Source organism: Triturus cristatus, chromosome 10 (genome assembly GCF_964204655.1).
Source record: "Triturus cristatus chromosome 10, aTriCri1.1, whole genome shotgun sequence".
NCBI classification, from domain to species: Eukaryota; Metazoa; Chordata; class Amphibia; order Caudata; family Salamandridae; genus Triturus; species Triturus cristatus.
This window is the reverse complement of record NC_140593.1, coordinates 863,648,443-863,660,730: the sequence shown is the minus strand read 5'-3', so window position 1 is coordinate 863,660,730 and position 12,288 is coordinate 863,648,443. Positions and strand designations below refer to the sequence as shown.

General features: G+C 42.4%; 1 protein-coding gene across 1 annotated transcript in view; it reads right to left on the bottom strand.

Moving 5' to 3' along the window:
• Window positions 1-11,692, bottom strand: part of LOC146796122 (stonustoxin subunit beta-like) — a 217,136-nt gene extending 205,444 nt beyond the window's left edge. Inside the window, exon 1 of the mRNA XM_085628492.1 lies at window positions 11,652-11,692. The gene's annotated coding sequence lies outside the window, so the exon portion shown is untranslated. The remainder of the gene's footprint in view (window positions 1-11,651) is intronic.
• Window positions 11,693-12,288: the final 596 nt, after the last annotated feature.

Genomic DNA, 12,288 nt, shown 5'->3' with positions numbered 1-12,288 from the left:
GTTTTCAGTTCAGTGAGGACCTGGCTTGGCAGTTCGGGCAGGACTGTTCCCATGAGGCACAGGGTCAAGACTGATTTGCATATGGCTGGGTTCAAACTGGAATGGCATGGTGAGCAAAAAAACGATGGATTTAGGCCCAGATCTCTGTACTGGGGTGAATGTATGACATTGTTCTGCATTCTGTCCATCAATTGTTGTTTTTGCATTTGTCACCCCGAGTGGGACGGGCATGCTCAGACGTGAGTCCCGTGCTCTCCATGCCACTGGAATCAAGCTATCCTGGCTGAAGAGGGGTGAAACCCCGAAACCGGTCCTAGGATGCTTGTTTTCAGTTCAGTGAGGACCTGGCTTGGCAGTTCGGGCTGGACTGTTTCCATGAGGCACAGGGTCAAGACTTATTTGCATATGGCTGGGTTCAAACTGGAATGGCATGGTGAGCAAAAAAACGATGGATTTAGGCCCAGATCTCTGTACTGGGGTGAATGTATGACATTGTTCTGCATTCTGTCCATCAATTGTTGTTTTTGCATTTAAAGCAAACTGAGGCAGAATGGGAACGATTATGCTGGAAACGGTAGGAAATTGCAGGACAAGGTCAACTGGAAAGGAATGTACGATACGTACAGGATTGGTTGGAGGGAAAGGAGATCTCACCAGAGGCACTATCACTCATTTCAGCTCAGAGAGGTCAGAGAATATGAGTCCCAGAACAGGAAGAAGGACAAGCAGGCACAATATGAGCTGGGGTGCCTCAAGGGGAATGTGGTGAAGGAGGGCCTATAGGTTGGTGCAGTGTAGAGGAGAATACTTCTTCAATGCCAAAAAGAGAGTTTGGCGAAGAGGTAATGAAGCCAACAGGGCATAGAGCGGCTCTTGGACATTGTCCTGAAGATATGGGTGAGGCCGGTGACGGCCCTCTCTGCGACCAGGGATCGTTTGAACACAGAGCACAAAACAAGGCAAACTACTTTGGAATGGGAGAAATTAGAAGTGGGGGACGTTCTCGTATGAGTGCATGGGAAATGCATGGGGAGGATGAATTTTTGTCGGATTATGGTGCTGATAGTGATGAATGGGAGGAAGGAAAACTAAGAGAGGATGAAAGGACAGTGTTGCAGGCACTTACAGATAAGAATGACAAAGTAGTGCTAACAGGCAAGGGAAGAATTATTGGTGTGCTTTAGAGGTCACAAGCAGACAAAGAAAGCATCATGTAATTTCTAAAGAATAAAGGGAGGAGTGTATCCAAAAACATGGAACATGGAGGCAGAAAAGAAAAACTGCAGCGAGGCAACAATGACTGCTGGTCAGTTTGGGATCCGGGGACATAAAGTTGGGTAAGAAAAGATGTAAATCAATTGAGGTTGAGGAAGGAATTTTTTTTAATGATGGTTATGGGACTAAAGATAAAGAAAAACAAATTTGGGAGGTACTGTGCAAAGCAAAAGAAAACAGTTGAGCATAACAAAGTGTGATAAAGAAATACAAAGTGATGTTAAGGATGATACTAAAACACAAGAGAGTAAAGATACGGAAGAAAGTAAGGATGAACAACATCATAGGAAGAAGCTTCTCTATATGGAATTAGCTAGGTCTAACATATAAGAAAATAAAAAGCTGTATTTGGAAGCACAAATGCATGTATGCGTTTAAACTGTTGCATAGGGACATTCAGGCTAAGTAAGGATCTAAGAAGGAGGAGCGGGAACTGGTGAGGTGTCTCAGGGTACCAATAAACATGGAAACTGGACATGTGCTTTGTTGATTTATACCATTATTTATTGTGAGTAGCATACAAATAGGCCAATAGCAATATATAAATATATGGATATATTTACTAAGGCTCATATTTCATTTTGAGGATATGCCTGGCTTAGATATGATGAAGAGTTGAGGGCAAGGCTTAATTTGAATCCTGATAAGCCCTGGTGATGTGAATTCAGAATTATGTTTGCAATGGATGTCCTCTACACAGCCACCGGCAACAACACATACAGCAAGTGGCTTCTTGATAACATATCAACCCTTTCAGTATTGCCCGGCAAAACAGGGGATGGGGTCATATGCAAGAGGACAAGGGAACAGTATGGGACATGCTGGAATTCCAACAAAGGTTTCTGCCCAAGGCAAATTTGCAAATGTAAACATGAATGGTTTAAATGTTGGGGTAGGCACCCAATCACACAATGTTTCACAATGGCTAGTATGAGGAACAATAGAGAGCACCCAGAGGGAGAGGATATCAAACTCAGGCTCCACCAAAGGGCTCCTACAACAGTTGAAATGGTGCAACTCAGTAAATCACTGAGGCATACCCTGATTGGGAGGCAGCCTTGAAACTTGAGTGGAGAGGGTTTTTGATTATAATACCAAGGTCCCAGGGTCCAAAGGTGGGCGGACAATTTACAATCTGAAAAAAATGTAAATGCATTATAGCAACTAAACTTGATAAATAGGTGAAGGAAGGAAGAATTGCAGGGTTGTTTTATGAATGGGCCATAAAGGAATTGATCATCTATCCACTAGGATTAGTTCCAAAAAAGAATAAAAGAGACTTCATACTGATTCATCACTTATCATGGACAAAAGGGGCATCTGTTAAGGATGTAATTGCACCAAATGACACAAGGGTAGTTTATACTTCAGTAGAGGATGCTGTGACATTAGTCCCACAGACTGGAGAAGGAACCGAACTAGCCAAATGTAATACTAACTCTGCATTTAGACTGTTTCCAGTACATCCGGCTGACTTTCCTCTGTTAGGCATGCAATTTGAAGAGGCAATTTATATGGATTGATTATTGCTGATGGGCTGTGCAATATCCTGCTAACTTTTTGAGACATTTAGCGCATTTTTGCAATGGGCTTTTTCAAGACAAAGCTGGCACAGTGGTGTTTCACATTATCTGGATGATTTTTTTATTGGCCAGAAGGATAGAGGAGAGTGACAGAGAGCTTTAGAACAGTTTGAGGCCATGGCATTGGAGTTAGGAGTATTATTAGCTCTGGAAAAAAACAGAAGGCCGACATACAGTACTGACGTTTTTGGTCATAGATTTGGATACACAGAAATTGGTAGCGATATTGCTGCTTGGTAAAGTGGTTTCAATAAGAGACTTTCTCGATAAAGTGATTGGCATGAGATGGATGGGATTGAGAAAGGGACAGAAGCTTTAGGGCTTTCTAAGCTTTGCGTGCAGAGAGGTGCAAGAGGGCAGAAAATTTTGTAGAAGATTGGCCATGGCAATGTCAGGAGCAAATCTTTCACATCATAAATTAAAAATTCAAATGGTAGTACGAGCTGATTTGTGCATTTGAAGAACCTTTATGGAAGAATGTAATGGACTATCTATGTTTTTCTTGAAAGACAACACAATTTGGCAGGTACAAAGTTTTTCGGATGCCTCAGGCTCAAATGGTTTCGGTCTTTTTTGGCATTGTAGGTAGAGTGCTGAGAAATGGCCAGAGCATTGGTTGAGTCAGGGCAGAAGCATTACTTTTTTGGAATTATTTCCCTTAGTTGTAGCACTAGTGGTATGGGGTAAATAATTATCCAACAGATCAGTGATGTTCAATGTAGACAACATGACTGTGGTGGAACTCATGAACAAACAAAAAGCACATGGCCTTAAAATGTACTCTTGTTGAGACAATTTATGCTCATGTTTTTAGTTAAATATTGGCTTTTGGGCAAAGCATGTGCCAGGTGTGAACAATAATATAGTGGATGCCTTATCTCCTTCGCAGTGGCAAAGCTTTTGAATGCTAGCTCCAGGAGCAGAAGACTTGAAGACTTAGTTACCATGCAACATTTGGACATGGGGTGGGTAAGAGTGATTGAACTTGTGTAAAGGTCTATAGCAGAATCCACATGGAAAAGTTATTAACACGCATGGCTTGATTTGATTTAATTTGATTTGAGTTGAAGGCAAAGGCAAAGATGCAGAATATTGAGGAGCATGAAGGCAGTGAATGCACATTGAAACATTTTGTTCTGCACCTAATAGACAAAGGTTTATCTCCAAATACCATTGCCAGAGTGTCATTCTATTGAAAACTATTCTGGGCTCATGATCCGGCACCGGGAGGGCTTTTGAAGAGGATTTTGAGTAATTGGCGGAGAACACCGATCCATTTCTGTGGCGATTGATCTGATAACATTTCAGCTATTACAGCACATATTGGAAATTTTGCCAAAATGCTGTTATGATTTCTTTGAAGTTGCTGTTTTTAGACCATGCATCCTATGGGTGTTTTTTGGTGCTTTTAGGGTTGGAAGTTAATAGGTTCTAAGATGAAAGCAGGAGTGCTTCATAGTGAAGTTCGTTTGGAGGGAGGGAAATTGAGGATATGATTAAGAAGTTCAAAAACAGATCTGATAGGCAGGGGTAGATGGGTATTGTTAGGAGAAGGAAGAAGAGCAGAGGCTTGTCCAGTGAAGGAATGGATGAGATTTGAGCAATGGCCTGGACAGAGGCTGGAAGAAGTTTTTTGTTATGAGAGAGGAAGAAAGGTAACGCCTTTTCATTTGCTAACAGTTTTAAGAATGGCTTTGGATAAATTGTGTTTGGACCCAGAAAGTTATGGGACATACTCATTTAGAGTTGGAGCATCCACAGAAGCAGCGAACCTTGGTTGGAGTTGGAAACAGGTAAGACAGATAGGCAGATAGGAATCAAAATGTTGTGAACGCTATGTGAGGAAATAAAATAAGAGCAGTTGTTAGCTTCTTTGTGTTCTCACACTGCAGATTCTTGTTTTTTGCCACAGGATATGTAAATGACCCCTTGAGGAGTAAGATGATGACATGGATAATGTGACATTCTTTTGTACCTTGGGCAGCTAAATATGCAGATCTGAAAATATATGGAAGAAGCCTCAAATTATCGAGTAGCAGACATGAGGTGATATGGTGGGGAAGAAGTAGTATGCAATGGGGCGGTATAGTGCCCTTCATAGCGGACTTGTCTACTCAGAGGGATGCCCATATATGTTGTTAATGCACTAGGGGGAGAATGATTAGGTTGGACTCTCAAGTTTAATGCTGTTGCAGCAAATGAAAGAGGTTTTAATGTTGATGAAGAGTAAGTTTGCAGGGACATATCTAATTAGGATGGAGTTTGTGCCCAGAAGACATTGGAGGGGAGCCCTGAAACACACAGTTAAGGATAAGGCAAGGAGAAAGTTGAACAGAGCATTGACTTTTTTTGCATGTCAGTTACCATTAAGGGTTTATTGCTTGGTTGTATCAAATAAATGTTTTTTTTGGATGCTGGCATATATTTGTCTCAGTTTGGCAATGCTTACTACATGATGGAATTGAAGGACATAGTGGGTAAAGTGTGGAATGTGAAGGTGTGGTGTAAAGGAGTTTATAAATAAAGCTGGCCACAGCAGTTGTCTTTATTTGGGGGGAGGGGGCAGAAAAACACACTTCTGGCTTTTCCTGAATGTCAGTAGTTTGGGGGGATGGAGAGTCAGGTGCAGGACTTCGCACCTCTCCGGGGGAGCACAGTGGAGGGAAAATGAAGCTTGGGGCTTTAAGCAGGACATGGAGGTTTCATCTGAGATGCTTGGTAGAGTGAGAGAGAGAGAGAGAGACTGGGGGATGCAAGGGGGCCAGTAAATGAAAGAAGAAAGAATGAGATTTCATGGTAGTAGGACTTGTTTGGGGAATTGTTTGTACACCTTGAGGGAGTTGTTTAAGGGAGGGAGGTTTGTGAGGAATTTGATGCATTAATGAGGTTTATACTATGTTGTATTTGCATTTGAATTAACTACAAACCTGTCCTAATAAAGTGGCCTTTTATGCCACACGATGATTTGTGGCATGTGATTATTTTACAAATTTGAACACTGAAATGGACAACATGCCAGTCACCCATGCTAAATCGAGAATTATACTAATTAATGTTGAGGTATTTCTTTAGAAACTGAAAAGTATTAATGTTGATTTAGACTACTCTAAAAATGCACTTTTGTGATAATGCGTGTGCATGCCTATCTTTTCGAATCTTATTCCATTGTTTTATCTATTCTAATACTGGATTGTTTCAAAAAGTTATTTCGAAATATTGGTGCAATACCTTTAATATCTTTAATATTTATTACACATATTTTGGCGATATCAACAGAGGTGAGTGGTTTACCTCAGATGTCGATAGGGTTTTCCTGGGAAGGAAATGCCCAGGTAATGTTGGTCAGCAAATGGGAATTCTCCTGGGCTCTACTACATTAACAAAAAGCTGAGAGGTGAAGCAAAGTGTGGACTATTAACAAAATTTACTATTTTAGGTTGTGATGACAGTTTAAATGTGGAAAAACAATGCCAAGCACAGATACAAAAGAAATATGAAGTACAGGACTAATGTCACTAATGGTGCATCTGAGATTAGCTTTTTTGGGAGGTTGGGAGGTTGATAATAATGGTAAAGGGGCTAAATGCTGTCACTCAATATGCCCGACACTTCAAGTACAATGGCTGAATTGTAGGCTGATCAAAATTGTGGGTGACCTTTTAAAGAAAGCAATGGCCAGGGTGGGCTGCCCCGCTGTGTGCATGCTGCTTGTTGGTGGAGCCAAAACGTGAATGACACTAGAAGCAAGCAATGGATGTAGGGGGCTAAACCAATGCTTTATGTATTTTATGTATAAATGTAAAAAGGTCTGGGAGAAACCTTTACACAGGCTTAAAAAGTTGCCATCGCTCTCTGCATGTCTGTGACTGTCATCTGTGCCTGTGTGTCCTTGACTGAATCCTTCCTGCGGGTTGTATGATAGAGGCACGCAAGGGTCAACCACGCATGCCTCTACCACGTAGCCCGAACCACGAATGCGACTTAACCACACATTGCTTTACCACGCATGCCTTTACCACGCAATTTTGTGGTAAGGGCAAGAATGGCAAGGGTGTATGCGTGGTTAAGTTTGCCTCTACTCTGACCCCCGATCCCAGCCCTAAGCCCTAAATTGCAAAGCCCCCACCTGCCCCCACCCTAAATCCTAAATTACAAACCCCCTACCTGCCCTCCCACCCTTAGCCCTAAATTATAAGTCCCATACCTGACCCCTGCCCTAAATTACAAACCCCTACCTGCTTGCCCGCCCTGAGCCCCCAAAACAGCCCATTCTTTAACTGCTCCCCCAATCCCAGCCTTTAAAGCTACCCCCCTCCTGCCCTGAACCCTAAACACGTGCCCCTCCTTAAAAGTACTCTGACCCCCTTTCCCTCCCTGAGCCCTCAAAACTTGCCATCGACACCTCAGAAAGTGACCTCCAGACCTGAGCCATAACAATGTGCCACCAATCCACCTGCCCTAAGCCCTAAATGATAAAAAAAAACCTTACCTGCCCCCCGCCCTGAGCCTTCAAAACGGCCTATTCTTCAACTACTTCCCTAAACCCAGCCCTTAAAGCTACCCCAGCCCCCCCGCCCTGAGCCCTAAAAACGGCCCATCCCTGAACTACTCCCCCAAACTCAGCTCTTAAAGCTACCCAAAGCCCCCCGCCCTGAGCCCCAAAAATGGCCCATTCCTTAACTACTCCCCCAAACCCAGTCTTGGCAATGACGCTGAACATCCTGTAAGTCTGGGCAAATCACTTAATCTCCCAGTGCCTAACAAAAATGAATGTGTTCTCATGTAATGCAACTGGTGCTATGTAAAGCGCTTTGATACCCAATTCGGGTCAAGTTAGCGCTATATAAAACTCCATTAAAAAAAACCAAGGTGAGTCGATGCAATGTCATCAGGCATATGCAAGCGTATGCGCTTTTACTGCATGAGCTGTGATGGAGGGTAATGATCATAGAGGAAGGGAAAACATCTGAAAATACGCAGCCAGAGCCACGAGGTTCGGAAACCCGCAAGAGTAACCACGCTTGCCCGAATACTGCATTTGCCTTAACCACGCATGTGGGTGGTTAAGGCAAATGCGCTCTAGTGTTTTTGGATGGGCGGGGACTTGGAACAGGTGCGTTGGAAAGGGAAGTGGACTCGGACAGGTAAGTTTGGCTGGGGCCGGGTCTGGGGGTTGCTTACAGGGGAGAAGGGGGTTGGGGTAGCTTTATCGAACCCAGTTCCCCAGATTCGAGGTTGACCGCCCTAGCCGTTAGGCCAACTCCTCTCTCCACCTTCCACTGCTGAAAGACTGCGCACCTCCACCATGGCCTCCGCACCTCACTCAATCCCGCTGTCTCTGAGCACAGCAGACACAGTGAAACCCCCAGGGACCCAAACTCTTGCAAGTGACCTCAAAAAGTAAGCTGCACCCCCATACCGACAAAAAGTTAGAATGCAGTCTGAGCACTTGGTTAGTTTTTGGTTAAAATGTATAATTCTTTAACTAATTCCCTATGCATCTCTTCATACCTTGCTTAACAGAGAAGGTGGTAGCATCGTAGTTTTTGTTTTTACCCCATGTCACTCAATGCTTCAGAACTTCTTAAAGATACCGCGCAGGTTTGATTAATTATAATTCGTCTTACTCTTTTTTCTGAAAGTATAACACTGCTTGAAGTGATAAGTGGCTTACCCGAGCTAAATGTTCTTTCCCCCACCAACTGTTTGAGCCCTCTGCACCTAGAAAGCCACGACCATGAAAGTTGGTTGTAGCATTGCAGCGAGCGCACCGTAGTTTCTGGCTACTGCATTTCAAGGGACAATGGAAATCCTTACAAGGATTGCGTAACTGCTCTTAAGTCCTCTGAACCCTGGAGAACTTGCCTGGCAAATTTTCATCCACATCCAAAGTCATGCAAGTAAGCCCAGGATGCAACCTTGTCTCATTCCCTGCGTGATGCTAAGGAAGGCCCCCTCTGTGCAGTCTATTCAGAATCCTTATCATGGGAAGAGCTGTAACTTATGCTGCTAAAGTTGGTCACTAACCATCAGAGCTCCAAAGAATAGGGACTGTGGGCTTTTATATGTATGAGGTCCAACGTAGTTGCCCAGGAGGTATATGATTACAAAAGAATACGAAGTTCCTCAGTGTGTCACTGAACAGAAAAGTCAAACAGGCACATGCATCAAAGCTTTTTGCGATCGCAAACGGAGCGATTCGCAAAAATCGGTCGTTTGCGATCGCAAAAATAGCTTTTGCGATGCATGAAACAACTTGCCACTCGCAATTTAAGAATTCGCAAATTTTTGTGATTTCTTAAATTGCGATTGCATTTAAGGAATCGCAAATTGCGATTCCTTAACTGCAATGCAAGATGCCTTTAAAAATAGCGATTTCGCTATTTGGGACCGCTATTTACCGTGGAATCATACCACATGGTAAATTGCGGAAACTTTGAAAAATGCACTAAAGTGCATTTTTCAAAGTCGTAGGTTACACACACACATGTCCTTTGGACATGTGTGTGTGTAACATTTGTGCACAGATCGATTTCAGGGGTGCAACGGGGTATCTTCTTGACACCCTTGCACCCTTGAAATTGCATTCTCAATTTGCGATTCTCTAATTGAGAATCGCAAATTGAGAATGTCTTCCCATTGATTCCTATGGGCCTCTTGGCCCATCGGAATGAATGGGGAGGTATTCCTTAATTGCGACTCGCAATTTGCGAGTCGCAATTAAGGAATGTTTAGAAATCGCTATTTTTCAAGCGATTTCTACATGCATAGGCTTTTGCGATTCCTTAATTGCGATTCCTTAAAAATCGCAATTAAGGAATCGCAACAGCCAATATTGATGCATGTGCCAGTAAATCTGTTGAGTGTTCTGCGTGGAGAGGGTGTGTGAGGGCCCTAGTTCCACAAGGAAGAATTCCCCTTCCCCCTTATAACACTATCTACCCCCTCCTTTCTCTCCACGCAGAACACTGAACAGATTTAGACTTTTCTGTTCAGTGACACGCTGAGGAACTTCGTATTCTTTTGTAGTCACTAACCATCAGACCCATCTTGCCCTGACATAACTAAATAAAGTTCATGAACAAATGCAGGGCTTCTTCAGCCATGCTAATCCTACTGCAGATCCCTGCCAGTGCAGCAAAAAGAATATCACTTGCAAGCCAATGTTTATGTTCACAAATCATCTTTACAAAGACTTTCAATTAGAATCAAATTGGGAAATAGGGCTAGAGGTACAAGGATTTTCCCTGGAGCATTTCATATATATTGCAATGAGTTTTGCAAAGTTTTTGATTATGACCCTTCTCAAAATTTGACGGCTTTCATTCCTTTTAAAACAATTCACATTTTTTTCTCAAATGTACCTTTTTTCAGAACTCATCTGTGCACAATGACATTGCAAACGAAAATGGCACTAACTGTTTTCTGTAAGGTACATTTTATGCAGCACTAGATTTTTAATCTTAAGTATAAATGCAACATAAATTATTGCAAAAGTCAGGATGTATGACGGCACAATGCATTCTGTTTCAACACATGCCTTTACCACGCATGCGTAACAACACAAATGTCTTTATCACGCATAACCTTCACCACACATTTTTTTACGAGTATGCCTTTACCAAGCATGCCTTTGCAACGAATTTCATTGTAATAGCATATATGCTAAAGGTCTACGTGTGGTAAAGTATTTCCCTGATCCCTGCCCTCAGCCCACAAACCAGTCCCCTGCGCCTCCCAGCCCCGGCCTTTTTTAAAAGTACCCTACCCCTGCTCTGACCCTAAAACTAGACCCCAGCGTGGCCCCCCTGACCTCCCGCCTTTATTAAAAATACCCTTCCCCTGCCCTGAACACTAAAGCCGTACCCCGGCGCAGCCTCCCCTTGATCCCCAGCCCCTACAAAAAAACACCCCCAGTCTAAAGCCCTAAATCCATACTCCCCCACCTGAGGCCAGGTCCCCCTTAACTTAACAGGATGACGACGAGGCAACTCTTCTGAGGCGCAGCACAGGTCACTAAGAGGAAGTGGAAAGGTCTCTCCGTTCCCTCTAACAACGCCGATAGCCTTGACCACACCAGTGCCTTTACCACCCTTACTAGCATATGCCCTTACCACAAGTACAATGTATATTCCTTTCACCAGTCATAACTTTACAATTTTAATTCGTTGTAAAGGCATGCTTGGTAAAGGCATAAACGCTGTAAAAAAATGCGTGGTAAAGGCTCTGAGTGGTAACAGCCGCGTTGTAATGCCTGTTTCCCCAAAAATCACTGTTGGTTAGCTAGTATTTCAGAGTGAACACCGTCAATATATTTGCAATCTCTTTCTCAATAGTTTGATGTGTAAACCCTGGTCTGGCGAATATAAAAATAGCATTTTAAAGAGAGATAAAGAAAACCATTAAGAAAAATCAATGAAGTGCAAGTTAAAAAACAAAACAGCAGCTACGGATAAATAATTGATCATGTGTAATAACTAAATAGAAGATGTATTTTTATGTCCCTCAAACACTTTTACATTTTCTGCCTAATTTAATTAGACCCCCATCCCATCCCTGGTAAATAAAAGATAAAATAAAGTTTTCTCAACCAAATATTGAAAAAAGAAATCTTTTTAAACTGGACAGTCTGAAAAATTGCATATGTCATTCATTTATAATGAATATTTATTTTAGCACGTACAGATAATCTAAACAACATTCACATCATAGCATATGAGACCAAAAATCAAAATCGATTAAAAAAAAAAAATGATCAGGAATTGCAATCTAAATGAGCTATATGCTACTGACCTTGGGTTCTGAAACTGGTCAACATGCGCGAGTCTACAAAACACACAGAAAGGAATAAAGTACATTCTTATTTGTATATATTGGCACATCAATAAAATATAAACAACAGTTTTGCTCCAGTTCTCTATCGTTTTGTATTCTTCCGTATTAAAACAACAGTGTGCTTTTGGATTAATACTTTGTTGTATTTCGCATTTCAAATGGCATTGACAAAAAATATTATATTTGAGAAATGTACCCGTAACAGAGACTGCTGTTGTATCTGTTTGGCGTGGTGACAACCCAGTTGGCGATAGCAATATATAAAATACATTTAAGTATACATTTCTGCTTTCCCTCCTTCCCTCCCGCACATCCTCCTCATCAATCCCCACTTTCATTACCGTAAAAAGATCTGCTTCTGATGAACTGAAACTGCTCAAGTGCGGTCTGCTGTTTAAATATCCTACACCAGGTCTATGGACCCAATAAAAATACAGCGTCAAGGTCACGTGTTTCCTTTTACGGCTGTTCATACTGTAGATGAAAGTTTTGGATCAGCATTCAATATCATTTTCGACAAAAGGCAGAAGTGGTAGACTAGCCATCGGTGTAGCAGAACTTTCCACACTCTGGGCTGGACATGTGGGGCTGCTTT